We start from the raw sequence: 18,814 nt of genomic DNA, 5'->3' as shown, positions 1-18,814 counted from the left end.
GCTGGTGTCACAGATCTTTTACTAGATGTGTCCTAATAAGCAAAGATCCAGAAGAGATGACTCAGACCACCTCTAACTCAGTTTGAGACCTTGACATCAGCTTAAAAATCCAGTCTATTTTCATATGTCCAATGGAAAATCTTTGAATCAATAATTTGCTTTTTGTCTTGGACTAACATTAGTTGGATAATAAAGAAAACTAATTCCTAGTATGGAGTCTAACATGGCTTACCTTTCTTCTGTGTCTTTAGGAAGCAAACATATTCCAATACAGGTTTTTAAACAAAAGGCCTCCTTTTCAGGGGTTCCGAGCATGAGTAGTTTCTCAGAATCAGAGTCACTGAGCTGGGAAGGGACCTCTGGAGATCACCTAGTCTACACACCCTGCTCAGAGCAGGATCAACAAGCACAGGTTGCCCAAGACTGTGTCCAGCAGGATTTTGAATATCTCAAAGGATGGCACATCCACAGCCTCTCTGGGTTTGTTCCAGTGTTTGACCACCATCACAGTAAAAAAGTTTTTATGTTGAAATGGAATTTCCTGTATTTCAGTCTATGCCTGTTGCCTGCCCTGTCACTGAGCACCACTGAAAAGAGTCTGGCTCTCTCTTCTTCATTCCCCCTCAATCAGGTATTTATACAACTTGATAAGATCTTCAGCTGAAGTAGCTTTATGAATTTAGCAAAATATGTGAAAATGTCATCCATATCCACATTATATGACAAAAAAATTTCACCCATCTATACTAAGTATATCCAGGGAGGTTTTTTATCTATTCCATGTTTGAAACTAACTTGATGTATCCTACCCTTTCCATCCCTGATTCTGAAATTGCTGGGGCCAAAATAAACTTGCCTGTGGGAACACCAGAGTGGAAATTTAGTCTAATTTTAATTTTAATTCTAAATTATTATGTACTTTAAAAAAAATCTAAGGTATTAATAATAGTACTCCGATATGAATTTTTCAAAATATATGATCCTGGCAAAGCCCATGGAATCCCTTTTAAATAAGCTTAAATACTAATCAGTGTATAGAGTCTGTAAATCTTATGAACCTCCACTTCAATTCATTGTAAATCTTTTTGTTTTCCAATGTACATTTTACAAAAAGGTAATACATCAAGGACCACCACTTTTTTAAAAAAGACTGGCCAAATACATACCTCAAACTAAGCCTAAACTGGTCCCCTTCAATTCTGTCAAAGCCATGGATTTCAGAGAGGCTTTGTCAGAAATAAAAAGGGGATTGAGAATGTGTATAAAGGAGCTTTCAGACGAAGGGCCATATACTTAGCTTCATTTATAGCTTTACCTTCACTTAGGTTTATATATATCTCCTATCTCTCCCTGTGAAAAATAGGTCCTGCGTGTATTTCATTGCACAATCAGTGACAGAATTATTACTTCTGTTAAAATATGAGTACAGCTGAACAGTACCTGCAATCCTTATGAGGATTTCCTATTCAAATTAATATACTGGAGTTTGCTTGAAGTTCTACTGAGAGGACCAGTTGCACATCCTGAATTACATATGGAAGAATGTGACAAAATAGAAACTACCCAAATGATCCCATCTTGACATTGAATCCTTATTTATTTTTTTTAATCCAGTCCTATTTCACACAAGACAGTCCAGACACATAGACCAAATTAACTAAGAGTTCATATAGATAAGTAAGGGGAAGAACTCGGTGGAAAGGATATTATTCAAATTGGTAGGCTTGTATTTCCAGACCAGAGGTGAAAACCAGGGACTTGGTTCTCCCACTTAGCACAATGGAGTTTGTGATGCAAACCCTGGGACCACACCTTCCCTCCCCACTTTTTAGCTTACATTTAGGTCATACCTTCTTGCACAGGACTTTGCTCTTCCAGATGCTTAAGATATATATAAAAGAAACAAACCAGCTTTTTTGGCTATAACAACCCACAGAAAAAGGAGGTCCCTAGGGAGTAATCTACCGGTTTTCTAATTTCTATTTTCCTTTGGCCACTTCTTTGTGTAGTGCTATATATTTTCATTGGTGGTACTGAAAGATGTGTCCCCTTTTCACTTCATCTAACTGCAATTAATAATGCAAGGTAGGTCATGACCTACGGTCAAGGAAGTTCTCTAGTTGGTGAATGAGCAGGTTGATTATTCACTATTGTTTCTTCAAAGATTCGCAATGGAATAAGATTTTGCTTGGACCACTACTCAAAACCATGGGTATTTGTGTCAAGTCCTTCTGTAGGAAATCTAAGCTTTCCAGTTTTACATACAACACAGACCACAACTGTTTGAATGCACATCAACTCATTGCAAATAGGTATTGATAAACTCAAATACAAAGTTGTGCACTTGCTCATTTGCAACACCAGTTACCACTCCTAAGTTAAATATCCCAACAGACTGGGTTTTTTTTCTCGCAACCTATTCAAGCTTTAGAACTTCATTACTCTAGAAGTGGGGTGACATCCCTGAAAGCAGAGACCCTCCAAAAGACTGTAGAGCCTACACTGGATAAGCAACTCCACATGAATCCCAGTGCTCCAGCAAAGCAGTTAATTCAGCTGTTGTATGTATAACCAGAAGAGTAATGCAGAAAAGCAGAGCAGTTAAGCTCAATATAGGATACTGATAGGAGTAATGCTTATTTTTCACTTCTGATGCTCACATTTTATTGTTGATGCACTGGCAAAGGTACAAGGAAGAGTCACAGAAATGATCTGAGGACTGAAGGAAATACTTTACAGTAAGAGTTAAAGAGCTCATTCTATTTAGTTCATCAGAAAATATGCCAAGAGATTAATTAATCACAGTGTATAAGTACTTTCATAAGAAGGAATCACCAATTACTGAAAGCCTTTAATGTAATAAAGAAAAAAAAAATCAGAAGCTGAAAACAGTTCTCAAGAAAATTCAGGTGAGGAATTAAGCACAGAGATTTGATTGTGAAAGTGATTAACCATATGAACACCCAGCCAAGCAAAGAAGAGGACTCCATCTCCTGATGTCTTCAAATCATGATACCTTTCTGGAATATGTATCTCTCTCTCTGGAAGATGCAAACTCTAAAATGATAAATTATTAGAACAAATTAGCTAACCCTTTCTCAGATAGTTTGGTGTAACTGTGGCTGAATGTCTTCTATGAGTTTGTATGTGTCTTTGAAATTGAGGCAGAAAAAAAACAGACTAAGAGAGCAGCAAAGCCAGAACACAAACTGGGAACGCAGCCCACAGCCAAGCCAAGAGAAAGCTGTTGGGATAAGTGCTGATTAGAAAAGAGCTCAGAGCTTTGAGGAAAGATAGCATCTCTCCCCATTTGATATTTGTTGTACTGAAGAAAAGAAGCCTTTGTACATTTTTTAAACAATAAATAGGATTTTAGCATCAATTTCTCTTTCCTACTGACTTAAACAACTCAACAGAATCTGGATTTCTGGCTAACTGCTCAAGTCAGAGAAAGATAACACTGAGTTTTACAGGCTCAGTACAGGGAGTAAGAGGCACATTTGAGAGGCCTGTGATCTGACTAGAAACTTTCATGATCTCCTCAGTCCTTTAGTCCTGTGAATCTATGAGTTCTCTGAATATTTGTTGATATGCCTTTACTGCTTAATATAACAGATCTGAACTGATAGCTACAGTTCTACTGCTTTACATTCCTAATGCTTTTCAGTGGAACTTAACATTGAGAGCATATTAAAAGTAGCTGGAAGACGTTCATGCAGTCAAAGCTGATATGGAGAAAGGTCTTCAAAGTTAATTTCTTTTCACTTCATCTCTAAGTGTGTATCTTCATTTCCCAGGCTAATTTGGAATTTTCTTTTCTTTTTGCTATTTTGGTGGCTCCAGACAGTTTTGCATTACGTTTGACTGGGGTTATCTTGGTTATAGGATCCTTGTTCATCTATTAAAAGTGTGCACAATCGAGAGGCACCCTTAGACTGAGCAGATCAGCATTGTGTGTTCCCACCGAACTCATCTCACTTCAGCTCTCTCTCAATAGTCCATGAAGCTTGGCTGTTTTGATGCATAACAGGATGACACTAATTCATAAAGGCAGAATTCATTGGGTAATATTCCTATGATTTATTTGATTATTTGTATGTTTTTATGCCTTAAATTATTTGACAAATCATTCTTGACAAGATTTGACAAACTCTGTAAAGCTCACCAAACAGTGTTTGATTTGTAAAACATTGTTTTAGATATTAGTTTGCTACCTTTATTAAAATGCATAACTGGGGATTTCCATGTACCAAGCAGTGCACATCAAAAGACTCCTGTTATTGCTTCTTACCCACAATGCAGATACAGGAAAAATTTGACTGAAGTACCAGTGCTGGTTTGGAAAACTTAAAAGAAGAGGGTTTCTCCTGAAGTTTCCAGCACTTCTGGTCACAGCAGCACACTACAAGATCAGCCTTTTTTTGCCATATTTTAGGTGATTCTAATTCAGTTTCCCAAATTAAAGTATGTTATTCAAAATCTGCAAGTGCCATTCTAACTAGATAACTATATCTAATCTGGTGCTGTGTCATCAAAGCCTCTGAACTTCCAAGTCACATTCATTCTCTCTTGATGCAAAAAAAATATAAAATTTTAAACACCCAGCTCTGCAAACTTAGCCTTGGTTCCAGCTGTCAGGTGTGTCTTTTGGGGCTCTTGCCTCATAGTCCATTGTAAGACTTTGCAGTCAAATTTGGTCTCTTACACCTGTGCAAGACTATTGCCTTCCTTGGCAGAGCCAAAAGCCAAAATAAATCCATGTTAATTACTCTCTTCATAGGCTTAACAGCAAATGTTCAGGTCTCTCAGTAATAGTTGCGTTGGCTCTGCAGGGCTAAAGAGAGGAAACAGAAATACAGATTTATTTCTATGCCACTAATGTGAATAAAAATGGTGGACTAAATTCAAGGCTCAAATGGGTTGGATGAGAAAATGCCATTTAAATTGTAAAACAGCTCTTGAGATTCTCCAGAATGGAATGTGTTCCTGTGATTCTTAACCAAAACAACAAAGGAATGAGGGTGACAATAATATGTTTTCCCACCTCTATCCTTCTGCAATGCTGACTTTCACATCACTGATAGTGATGCTAGTAAAGGGGTTGCATGAATGAAGCCTGTAATTACATTGTTTAAGCAGTGTTATATTTTATAATATTTTCCTCCCATAATCTTTAATGGAATATAGATTATAGTTGACTCATGCTAAATCTATGACTATCAATAGGTAGAGCCTAGCACAGTAGATACCTATTTCAGCTATGCTTTAGGACTGGATTACATAACAGTACCCACAGTCTTTTGTTACTTGTATCATTCTTCCTGTTATGTGGCATCTTTCACACTATTCATATTCACATCTTGCACAATCTGAAATGCATCGGAGTCCTCTGTATCTTCCACAGCCAACATGTAGCTTAGCATCAGAAAAAAAGTATTATTAAACTGATTTGCCAGGGCATGTGATTCATGCATACAGGAAGCATTGTGAGAGCTCTCTGGAGATGGGAATTTCCAATCCTTAGAGAATTTTGAATTTGTTTTGAATGAAATTAGAAAATTTATTCACCAGGATTATCTAAATATTCTTTACATTTCAGACAAATCAGAACTGAAAATAAAATAAATACTGGTTCAATTTGACAACTTCACTTTGTTTTAATAATATATATAATGCACATGTTAAAATAAAGTATTTCAAAGTGAAGAAATTACAGTCTTCATTTTGATGCTGTCAAAAACAAGGCAGTTTGAGTCTGTTACAACTTTACTCTTCCCTTTTTCTTCAAAATGGAATTTCAGCAAAAAAGATTGAGTTGTGTGAAGTGGTTGGATTTATATAAAACTGACATTCTCTGATTATTCAGCCAGAGCTCCTCCAGACAGCCCTAGTTAATATACACAGAAAGGAGCCAACAGAACAGGAAGATGGTTAGTGACTTATCACTAGGCATATTGTACTAAATGGCTTTAACACAAGAAGAAACAAATATTCCTGAGTACCATATTGTATTGATTTAGAGACTGTTTGAAGGGTTATCTAGCAGTCTGTTAGGGTCTGCAAAATAGAGACAGATATCTCTTGATGGTATCATTTTGGTCTAGTTTGCTTAAGAGTATTGCATAGCAGTTGCTGGAGTTCAAGAATATATTTTAAAATTGTGCTTAGCACTTGAAGTGACGTCCTGCTCTGAAAACTCAATAGGTGAACATGTTACAAACATGCTATTCCTCCCAATAGACAGGATCCTGATTTGTTGACATCATCATTATGTCTTTATACATTCTATGTTCATGTGTAATTCAGCTGTTCCAATACAAACAGAATCACAGAATCATATAGGTAGGTTGGAAGGGACCTCCTGAGATTGTCTAGTCCAGCCCCGCTTCTCAAGCAGGGTCACTGAGAGCTGGTTGCCCAGGACCATGTCCAGTTGGATTTTGAGTATCTCCACAGATGGAGACTCCACAACCTCTCTGGACAACCTGTTCCTGTGTTTAACAATCTTCACAGTAAAAAAGTGTTTTGCTGTGTTCAGATGAAATTCCATGTTTTAATTTGCACCCATTGCCTCTTGTCCTGAGCATCACTGAAAAGAGCCTCACTCCCTCATCTTCATTTCTTCCCATCAGGTATTTATACACATTGATAAGATCCCCTTCAGCCTTCTCTTCTCCTGACAGAAGAGGCTGAACAGTCCCAGCTCTGTCAGCCTCTTATCGTACGACAGATGCTCCAGTCCCTTAGTCATCTTTGTGAGCCTTCACTGGACTCTCTCCAGTATGTCCATATCTTTCTTGTACTGGGGAGCCCAGATATGTCTCACCAGTGCTGAGTAGAGGGTAAGGATCACCTCCCTCAACTTGCTGGCAACACTACTAATGCAGCCCAGGGTGCTGTAGGTAGAGGAAGCTGTCTGTGGTGACTGGTAGGCAGCAGGACCTCCTGTAAAGAATATGACTACCTGAAAAAGCTTACTTAGATGTTAGTGGGTAAAAACACACTACAATAGGGCAGACCTGAGTACAGGTGATGAACAAGTCCCAAACCCAGCTCTGGCTATTGAGCCACAGTGGTGTGCAGAGCTTCTGGGGTAATTTACCTGTGTGACCATGCAGAACTCTCTAATGCCAGTAATGAAACTAGCTCCTTCTAAGCCACGCCAGTTGTTCCTCCTTCTCATGACAGACTGTATGTGGACAAAGACATAGAACATACCTGCTTCTACAACTGGTAAAACAACTGGACTTTTGTTTTACACATTAGTGCTACAACAACCAGTTAAGCTTTGACTCGTGAGCTAGGTTCTAACTTAACTGATGTATTGCAAGTGCTTTTTTTTTAATGACTTCTTGGAGGAAAATTACTAGTTAAAGCTAATCTGTGGGCCAAGCACCATGCTGTCTTATATTACTTCTGTTTATTTAAGTGCCTAATAGGCCTCCAATCTTGATCATGGTACATCTAGAACATTTCAAGGATTTTCAGTGGGGTCTTATTGACTCCAAACTACGATTACTCATCAATCAAGTGAAAGGCTGTGTGGTGGCATATGTCATTTGAAGGTGAGAATGATCCACATTATTCTAAGGGGCTCTTCTTTTACTGCTATTTTTCTAATTGTTGCTATCATTATTATTGCCCAGCATTATGCAAGAGTCAGTAGATTCATTCAGTGAAGGTTTTTTGCTTTTCTAATCTATCACCAGGTAACATTCTTGAAAACTAAGTAAACAATAGACTAGGTCATTAACCAGGGTGTTTGAAGTTACCACAGGTAACAGCACATTATATCAGTTTTGTGACTAACACATACATTGGTTAGGCCCTACCTAAACTGACCAGAGACAGTGTTAGTGGCACCTTTCAGAAAACAAATACACACAGAACACTTTTCAGAACAAAAGAACTCTCCTTGAAGATGAACAATCTTTGGTAAACAACCAGCCTGTATTTACAATTATTCACCATTTTCACCCAAGCATTTTTTCATGTAAGATATACAAGATCTGACAGTGGATAAATAACTGTGGGGAAGAGAAACCCCATTTACACTGAGATTTGGAGCCATTTTATGATTTCAGTAAAAGATAATTTTTGAACATGCCTTGCATAGGAAAGTAGCACTACTGTTTACATGGCCTGATACATATTCTGCCTGCATTTCATTTAGGAAATAAACATGTGCTTCTTTACCACCCAAACTTTAATAAATTTCAGGGGAGAAAATGGCTCTTTTTTCAACTGTGACTCATTCTTTGCTAATTCAATCAAGCTGTAGCTGACAAAACAACGAAGATTTTGGAGGTATTTTTACCATGTTTGTCACTCCACCAAATGACAGTGCAAAGTTCCCTTGTCTGAATTTCGATCAAATACTTACCAGGAATGCTAAGCCTTTCAGAATCCCATTGTACCTGTTTCATGGCATGTGAGTTATTTGCTTTCATCTCCCCTTTACTGTATAAAAGAGGATCTAAGGCTGTAAAAACTTCAATCCAGAGATTCATGCAGCTGTACATAACAGATCCTTCCTCTCTCGTCATTGCAGCACAACATCAAACCAAACAAAATGTCTCAGAAAGCTACAGTATTTGCAGCAAGGCTGTCACAGATCTCCTTTTTTGCTTCTAAAAAAAGTGGCTGAATGCCCAGCACCTGCCTCCATACTGGCATTTTCTGAAACACTAAGGTAGAGAAATCAACGCTTGTCAATATCATCTCAGTGATTTGTTAGAAACAATGAAATGAAAAGCCTCAGCCTCTATCCTTGCTTCTGGAATACAGGATTAAAATAAAAGACACATGATTTTATTGATTTAATGAGGGATGGGGGCTTCAGTGGAGCATCCCTTGTGATTAGAGAACAAGCCATGTTTGCAGGTCTCACAACCAGTTCTTCCCCATTTGCTTGGCTTTCCCCATTTCTTGGGAACTTGTTTATGTATTTGGCTGTTACGATGACCCACAGAGTTCACTCCTGTGCTGCATGAAGCATTCAAATGCCTGCAGTGATTTCAGTCTGTTTCTCTCAACAGGGAAAGACAGACTGAAGGGATTGCAGCACAGTTCTGCAAACTAAAGAGAGGAAGAAGAGCAGATAGGGAGAGAGAGGAAAAAACTTTTAAAATGTTAGATGAAACACAGCAACAGGAACAGGAATAACACCTCCTACCTATGAAGTAGGCTGTGTGCAGAATACATTAATCTCTTAGTATATTTTATCAGATAGGAATCCCTCCCCCCAGCTATGAACTGAGAGGTAAGCTAAAGGAGTTCACTCATAGTGTTTTGTGGTAGATTGATCCATGAACAGCAAGTTAATCTCCTCCCTTAGACCTTTTACCTTTGTTCTTATTTTTCTTAAGGTATTCATATGATATAAAATGACATTTTCATATGGTAATCTCTCCTCCTTGTAGCGTTGCTCTTCAAGATTAGCCAGAGGGATGAAACACAATGAACAGTGCCTTCCCAGGAAAACAACAACAAAAAAAAACAACAAAAAGCAAAACCATATTGAAAACTAAAATTCATTCCTTAATGTTGATTTGGCTGTGTGATAACAGTAACAGAGTTACCGAGGCTTGATGTATGTAAATATAACACAATGGATGTAAGCTTATGTCATAAACACCTACAGTAATAGTTCTGTGTACATAAATACATATCAATAAACCAGATATACAGCATCTACTTCGCCCACAGGTTAAACTTTATCAGTTCCCTCCAGTGTTACTGTCTCTGGGCTCCAAAAGTTAGAAAGAGCCAGTCCCTGAGCATGCGGTTTCCAAATCCAGCCCTTCCCCCTCCCTATTTTGGTTTCCCCAAACTGAGCTGCTCTTCCTCCCCCCAACTCCTTTTCTCTCAGTAGGCGAGTGAGTCTGAAACCAGGGGGCAAAATAATTTCTTCCCAATTATCTTAAGCCATGCAAAATAACCTCTCTCTCAAGGGCTGATGCTAAAATATGCACACAGTTCTGATGTCTAGACAGTTATGAAATATAGGTGTAGGGCTCTGCATATACAGAAGAGAAATGCATCCCAAATGAAGTGCTTTTATTAAAGAAGTATAATCACTGGGATAACTAATTACGTCAATACCACATAGTTAATTAAACCCATTATAGTTACTATTCCCATGGAGGGGAGGTCAGACAAAGCAGCCGTCCCCCTGACTCTGCTGTGCTAACAAAAGAGAGAGAAATTAAATATATTAAACAATACTTCTCGTTCAGGAGTTAGCAGGGCTCATTGAAAGAGCTTTAAACTAGATTTGAAGGGGGAAAGGGATAAAACCAAGCTCACTAAAGATAAGCCTGGGGGCAGTACGCCAGTGTTTGAGGGACAGTGTGCTAGGGAGGTCCTTCGGTCTGCCATCTCAGTGGAGGCAGGGGATGGAGATCCATGCGGCAGCAAAGATGCAAGGGTTATTGACGTGTTAGAAACCACAGAAGCGCCTGAGAATGGTCATGTAGGATTTAGGGTTTCTCCCCCTAAAAAGGTGGCAGGATCAATAGCCCAGCTGAAGTGCATCTGCACCAATGCACGCAGCATGGGCAACAAACAGGAGGAGCTTGTGCAGCAGGAAAACTATGGCATAGTTGCCATCACGGAAACATGGTGGGATGACTCGCACTACTGGAGTGCTGCAATGGGTAGCTATAAACTCTTCAGAAGGGATAGGCAAGGAAGGAGAGGTGGCGGGATAGCCCTGTATGTTAGGGACTGTTTTGATTGTCTCGTTTAATGATGGTGATGATAGGGTTGAGTGTTTATGGGTAAGAATCAGGGGGAAGGCCAACAAGGCAGATATCATGGTGGGACTCTGTTACAGACCACCTAACCAGGATGAAGAGGCAGGCAAAATATTCTATAAGCAGCTGGGAGAAGTCCCACAATCACTACCCCTTGTTCTCATGTGGGACTTCAACTTACTGGTGAGAATGGTCTCTGGCATGCTTTTTGCCCAGATCACCCAAAACTCTCCCTATCAATTCCTATGTATGATTCAGAAGCTAACCCAGGAACTATTCCAGGTATGCAGTTAGACGTATCTAACTCTTTCCTCCTTTGGAAACCAGCAAAATTTAATCATATGGGTACAGCCAGACCATGCCAACTGGACACAGGGCCAGGGAAATGGCAATGACACTGTTTATTTTACTATACAGAGGTAATTCTGTTTGGATATGACTTAACTATTGGTCCCTAGATAGTCAAACATCATGTCTTGCTACTTTACTAATTTAGCCCTTAATTTCCTGAACTTCCACTATTAATACTTGAAAAGAAACCATTTCTATCATGTCAAAATGTTTCAGAGATGTCAGAACAGTTTTTGAACTCATGATTCCTCCAATTTCTTCTTGCTTTTGCTTAAGGTTTGCTGCCATAAAATCATACCTTCCAGCAAGAAAACTGTGTGATCCAAGGAAATAATAAGCAAGTCCTACACGGTTTGTTTGAATTTTTATTTGGCAGCTAGGCAGAACGGACATTTAAGGAATGAGTTCTTCACTAAAGTGGATAGAGTAACTTTAAGGTTCAAGTTATTGTTTTTATTCTTCTATGAAGTCTAATCATACACCGTCAGAAAAAAGTGACTCTCTGAATGATTTTTTTACTGCTGTCACGTAACAGTTTCCTAATCCCAAATAGGACAGCTGTACTTGTCAAATGTTTTCACGGATACAAGAGTTCAGTTCCAATTCAAACCAAAGGCAGACCTGTGTGCTCTCCCTGTCAGAGTGCTAAGACCAGTTAGAGAGAGCACCAGACACCTACCAGAGTCAGAACTCACTGTGGAATTAGTGTTAGTTACTGGTGTTTTTAAAATGCTCTTTTGAGAACCCAGGTACACTAAAACCAAGAAATCTGAAATAAAGAACCTTACTGTAAGGCATCAGGGAGTACCTTTTGCTAAAAAAAAAATTGATCCCACTCTGTACATTCACAATGCTAAGAATCTTCTTCTAGCTTTCTGCCTTGAGGCACCAGGTAAAGACCTGCCAAGACTGTCTCTTTGGAAAAAAATTACCATCTGACTCATTTGCCCCAGAAGGACTTTACTTGTCACAGAGCCTGCTTTCAGCATATGAAGCAGGAAGACACTAGCATTGAACTCTGTCAGCCTGTTGCAGGAGCTAATAGAGTGAAATTATGTATATAGAAAGGCTACGTTAATTATTATAGGCCCTGTTGTTTTTTAGTACATGTGATCATTCCTGTTTAGGAAGGATCACTCACCCCTCCACTTGATCATCCTTCAGAAGTAAGAGGAAATTATGTGCTGTTATCCTCTGTGGAAAGTTCACCTATACATGTCAAGGAGAAGCGGTGATCAGTGATTTCCAGTCAGTGAGAATTATTTATATGAAGAAAAACCTACTAACCTTCTAAGCAGCAGATTGAAATTGTTGTCATCACCGCTGAGCATAGAAGATAGTCCAAAACTCGTTTCCCCTACAGCTCCTTCCAGTTAACAAGACAAAAGAACGCATGCAAAGTAGAAGGTGGCTTCATGCCTTGCTATAGCACACTGAAGGGGGCCCGTCTGTAGCAGTAGCACAAATAGCCAAGCCTTCTTCCTTCAACTTTCTGGTTTTTATTCAGGCTGCATTTTCTCACTGCTGGAAACGCTGCTGACCTCTGAGCAAGCCCAAATGCTACGAATAAAAAACAATTGACATTCCTAAAGGTGAGCTTGGAGACAACCTGTCCAGATTCTTCCGCGTGCACCATCCTTCCTCCTTCAGATACAGACGTCAGCTCTGACAGCCTTAGTGATGAATGGGCTGGGTGTTGACAACTGAAGATGAGGGGCTCAGACAGGAGAAATTGCCGAGACTTATCAAGTCCTGTGATGCTGACTTTACAGTGGGAATAAGCAGAAGAATAAAATGCAGCTAAACACATTCTCTGTGGCTTTCAAATTCACCTCGAGCAGTCATCCAATTTTCCAAGAGGTTGGTGGTCAATCTGTCTTGTATGTAGACAGGAGCGTGACCACACTGTTGCAATGCTATCATTAAAGGTTAAAATGCAGACAAGATGTTTCTAGTTCTAATCAGCCAATAAACTCATCAGCATTATAGAAAAAATGAGAAAAAGAAACGGAAAAAGAAATCAGCTTTCCTATTCCCATTTTCACTACAAAGACTGCCAGTTTGCTGTCGGTTGTGCACAAGGAATCTGCACAATCAGAGACCAGAACTAAGCCAGGCAGAGCCAACAGTAAGGTTTCCACTGGTTTTTGTGAACTTTTCATTGGGACCTACTGCCAATATCATCAAGAATGTGAAGCCCTAAACTCCCGCAGACATGTATCAGGGATTAGGCATGCACGTAATGGGGTAGGATTTGGCCTAAATGCTTAAATTAAAACTCAAAATTGTTCATCAAAATTTAAGAAACCTAGTCTTTCCACATCTAGACAGTTAACTGGAGATGCCGTATGGATCATTTGTAAAAACCATATTTACCTTGGTTAATTCTCTCTGATTGAGGATCACATGCACAACTTGAATTCAAGACTTGCACAACTGATAATGTCAGAGTAGTTCCTTTATATCAACTTCATATGCTAATGATTTGCCATTGAAAAATTAAAATATACCTACTTAACAAGATACATTCACTGAAAGATGTTTCATAAAGGTGGTTGTCTAATAACAGTTTCAAACGCATCCATATCACAAAATAAGAAAGAAAAGTGTGTTACTTTTAAAAGATCAAACAATAGCATCATCAGCTTAATTAGACACAAATTATAATAATTTCTCTCAAGACATGCAACAGCTAAGAGTCCTGAGCCCTGAAACCATTTAGCCTGTATTTCCTTCTCTAAGAATGGACCAAGGATGGTCTGGATAAACCTTTACTGGTCAGCCATGGGATACCTGGCTCACAAAAATAATTTCTCCTTCACTATCACAGTGATATAGTTTTATTCTGCACCCCCCCCCCGGGGTGGGAGGACTTGCACAGACATTGTAAAAAGGTGCTTTCATTTTTGTTAATGTCACTGTGAATAAGCTCATTATCCATAACAATGTATAAGGTTTTTCTGAAACCTACTGAACTTTTGGCTTCTCCTGATGCCTCAAGATCAGAATCACCAAGATGTGGGCACCACACTGAACATAATTTTTTCCATGCAATTGCCACAGATTTGTGTGGAAATAACTGCATGAACAAATGATCAGTTAGGTCACTAATAGACTGTTTGCACCTGCAAAAACCCAATTTGTTTTCATAACCATGGTAACCACATTTTCATGGAATCTCTTTTATTTTTTTAACAAGGCTTTTATGTGTATTTGGGGGGGAAAGCCCTCCATATTTTGTGATACACCTAACCAGACAGGCAAATTGGATATTATTTGAAAACTGCACTATTCATTATGTGTTAGACATTGCCACTCAAGGGCAGCTGAGACCAAGCTTTATAAATCCCACCCAATAAGCTTATTTTAATCAAGCATTTCTGTGCACAAGCAAAGTTAGTGAAAGGTGCCAAAGTAGAAGTGCACAAAACCAATGTTCCCTATTTAAAGGAGTGGTACAGCAGCTGTGGAAACTTTCCCTACACTTCCATGCCAATTTGTCTCATCTCCAAGCTCATTGCTAAGCTTAACCATGTTGCTGATCTAACAAAACTGATGCATGTCCAAGTGACAATTTGCATGTGCAACTAAGGGATGTGTACACAACCTGCATGGAGTTTCATGTTCATTCATGCACAAGCTTAATTTGAAAAAAAAATAAAAAAATAAACCATTTATTGCAGCCAGTGGGGACCAAGCTTTTAAGTGGTGATTCATCGAGTTCCCATTTAGTTTTACGGGCCTGCCTATATTTCCTTTTCATTTGACTATGCTAGGGTTCTGTGTGCCATGGCAAATATTTGACAGCTTGCTCAGCAGGCTCTGTGCTCTGCAGAGCTTGCACAGTGCTACCTATTATTAATTGGTTTCAAAATGCATTGTCCTGTAACCCAAACTAAGATGTGACTATTATACCTGTCATCCCAAAGTATGTGGAAATAAAATATTTGCAATTAGTTCATGAAATCTTTGTAAGTTTGATTGCTTAAGGCTTCCAAGTTTTAAATAAATTGTGTAAAAATACTTATCCATGTAAAAGCAAACCTGATTGTCCCAAGGCACCTGCATGTTATATTCACTTCATTTGCCTAATATAGAGTGGTCTAGAGACTTCTGGAGCATGACAACAGAATGTTTAGTAGAAAGAACACTTTATGTCTATGCTGTCATAAAGAACCCTTTTAACCCATTAATCTTAAGGCTTTTCACAAGTACATGTTAAGCTTCACAACTCTCCTAACAAGGAGAAGCCCAAAGGAAGAAGAAAATCAATTCATGCAAGCAACACCGATGGACAATTCTTTCTGATGAAGGTGTCTGAAATGATTGATGGCAATCACTGATGCTGTTAGCTGAATGATCTCATGATGAGGAAATTCAGAGAAGTTGCTTCTGGAAAGCAAATGACTGAGCTCTTGTCAAAAGCATGCATCCAAGCTTTGCACACATGAAAGAACTGGAAGAGGCACACCTGCCACTAAACTGAGAAGGGAAATCCATGCAAGAAGAGACTTCAGCAAGCTTTGTCCAGATGTTTGACCCAAAATTTGCTGCTGTACTCTATAGCCACTGGTAGTAGCCAGCCCTATGCCTATTATTGAAGAGGTCTTTGTTGAAGATCTGTTTCCAGACTAGAAAATAAAACATTCATCATGCTTTCACCTTATTGGTCATTTAAATACTCATCTAAGGCTTCAAGCTATAACCCATTTTTGAAGTTATTACAATCAGAGCTTCTTTACTAAAGGGCATTTTAGAAAATGAATGTCCAACATGTCTGTGCGACAGAGGCAGTTAAGTCTCATTGTTTACTACATTTAATTCTCAGGTGCACTTTCTTTGGGAATTCCAAAGAATTGCTTTTAAAATGCTTTAGAACATTAAAAATCTGATGTAAGTAACTTCTCCACTGTTCATTTAGTAAAAAAGACAACTGATCTTGACATTTTTTCTTTACAGAGTTTTATAAAGTAGATATTCTTAAAAAAAAAAAGTAATATAGTTCAATAAATCACTTCTTATTTATAAATAGAACCATATGTATGGTCACCCTTTAAAATTTTGCCAGCTGCCTTAGATAACTAACTTAATCACAGTATTTGTGAATTGTAAATAGTCCCTGTAGTAAGTTTGGAGCTATTTAAGAAACACTGCAACTAGGCAGGGATCCAAAGCATACTGAACTCTGTGGGATCCTTCCCACTGAATTCAGGAGAGTTTGCATTGGGCCCTTATTGAATTAGCTCTTTTCCCAAGACAAAGTTTGCATGTTTCAAACATAGCTCCAAAAGCTTCTTCCACTGTCCTCAATGCCTGTAATTAAAACCTGACCTCTACCAAAAATCACTGAGTGCACCATATCAGAATCAGTGGATATTTCAGTGCATTATTCAGCCAAGCTTCCTGAAGACTTGTGAATGGACAGAAGACACCTGATAACACCAGATACTGCACTATGTACATATATATATGTATATAGTGAGGTAGCTTTACCACTACTGAAGATGTTCCCATTGCATGTTACAGCAAGGTGCATGTTCTAATAGGCAATTCCAGTGGGAGCCAAGCTCTGCAGCTTTGTGTCACAGTCAGCCAATTTATTACTTAATACACAGAAAGAAAGTGAAAGGCAGAGCAAATTAACTGTGTATTTACTATTTTTCATTTTCAGGGCCGGAGAAGAGGAAGACACAGCCAGCAGCACTTGGTGACAAAGGGTGATATTTTGGCACTGGATATTCTGGGCAAACCCTACTCTGCTCACAGCTCACTGCAAAGTCAACTGTTGCAGTTCCCATGAAGTATATTTAATTTGGTCATGCAGCCCACTGACCTTGCTACCAGTGAGAAAAACAACAGTGCTGTCAGTCATGCTTCAGGCAAGTAAAACAGCTAACACATTCCTAGTTTCTCAATATGTCCCAGTATGGGCACACATACACATACCCGCACACACTTCAACGTAGCCTGAACCAATACCATTAAAAGTTCACAAGTCAGTATGTAGTAAATGTGGGTATATAAATATATTTATACACACACACACACATGCACATAAAAATTTTTGAAAAGTTAACTGTGCTACTGTAAATATGGAAATACATGTTCATTCCCCCTTCAGACTATTTCCACCAAAAATGCTTTTAAAGAACAAAAATCTAAAAAAGTACATACTGTTAATTTTTACTGCCATTTTCCTCCTACCAATCATACTGTCTTAACTTCAGCCTATTCTTTTCAGTATCTAGACTCAAATAAAAAAATATTATAATTATTAGACTTTGGCTGGAGAAATAAAATGAAAAAGGTTCCTCAAAACTGAAAAATCAAACCGTGAATTAGATTTAATATTTAAGTTTAACCCTCACTATACTAATGCTTTGCAGACCACCAAGCTAATAACTGCTTCTGAGAACCTTCAGAGAGAGGGAAATCAATAATGAGACTTTGCAAGGGTATTACTGGCTAAACTGGGGCTGCAGGGGACCCATCAGAAATCAGCATGGAGAAAATTCCCCATGGACATCCCTTCTCATCAGGCTGCACAGTGGTAGTAATGTAATTGCTATAGAAGCCTATAGGTTCTATAGAAGCCACGGAGAGAGCAAGCTTTGCTTTGTCTGTACCCACCAGGGAGAAACGGCCTGTGTGAACCACATTTGAAGCCAGGTCAATAGCTACGTGCCTATAGAGGCACTCTCCATTAGAGGTCAGGGAACAACCTGTCCTGGCCATGGGAATACACAAGCAAGATGTGAGGTTTCAGCAATTGCAGCAGACTAGGAGGAGGACAGTCAAATTCTGATCTCTGCTAGATTTCTGTGCCAAATCTAACTGGGTTTGTGAGGTTGGGTATGTGTTGATTATGGTCTCCAGATTCCCCAAAAATCTCCAAATTAATACCTGAATTTGTGGCTTCATGTGCTGCTTGAGCATTTTATTCGACCTCAGTCAACCTCATTTTCCTCTTTCTCCTACTCCCAGAAAAGAGATTATCATATTCCCTGGGACTCTCAGGTACTTCTGAGTCACAGACATTTCGGTACAATGGTCCTGAAACCTAGGAGCTGTGAAGTTTTATATGAATACAAAGTTTGTTCCACACAGAAATCCCAAATATCACTGAAGCTGGTAATTGCTACTGCTGGGAAAATGTGGGAAAAGCGTCAGGCTGACATGCTTTACATACTTCATCCTCAAACATACCTGTTTCACCAAATTTTCACTCACAGACGGCTAGGCAAGGGAACAAATTGGGATTAACTGCCGGCTGTGGGTTGTGTTTAATTGCTGTCATTGCTGGTGGTGGCCAGACACAGTTTAGTAAGTTATCAGGTCTCCGCAATTCCTGCCCCAAGAGAACCTCAATTAAAGAAAAATATTGATTTTTTGTGTTGCCAGTCAATCAGAACGAGACACCAACACACAGGTAGGAGCAGTTGCCTTTGCACAGCTCCTTCCTAACAGTGTGCTCTTTCAAGAGGCCTCCCAAGCTTTATGGATCTCAAATTCCAGATGGGAGCATTTAGATTCTGCAAATTATTGCTTACGGATGAAAAGGGTGCGTATTGAAAAAATAAGTCCATCGTTGCATCAGTAATTCTTTGATTTGGCAAATATTTTACAGACAAAACACCTGCCTTGAGAAACTTACCTTGTTTATTTGACATCCTATTTTCCACTGTGGCAGCATAACAAATGCTGAC

Source organism: Harpia harpyja, chromosome 4, assembly GCF_026419915.1.
Source record: "Harpia harpyja isolate bHarHar1 chromosome 4, bHarHar1 primary haplotype, whole genome shotgun sequence".
Taxonomy (NCBI): Eukaryota; Metazoa; Chordata; class Aves; order Accipitriformes; family Accipitridae; genus Harpia; species Harpia harpyja.
This window is presented reverse-complemented; position numbering follows the sequence as displayed.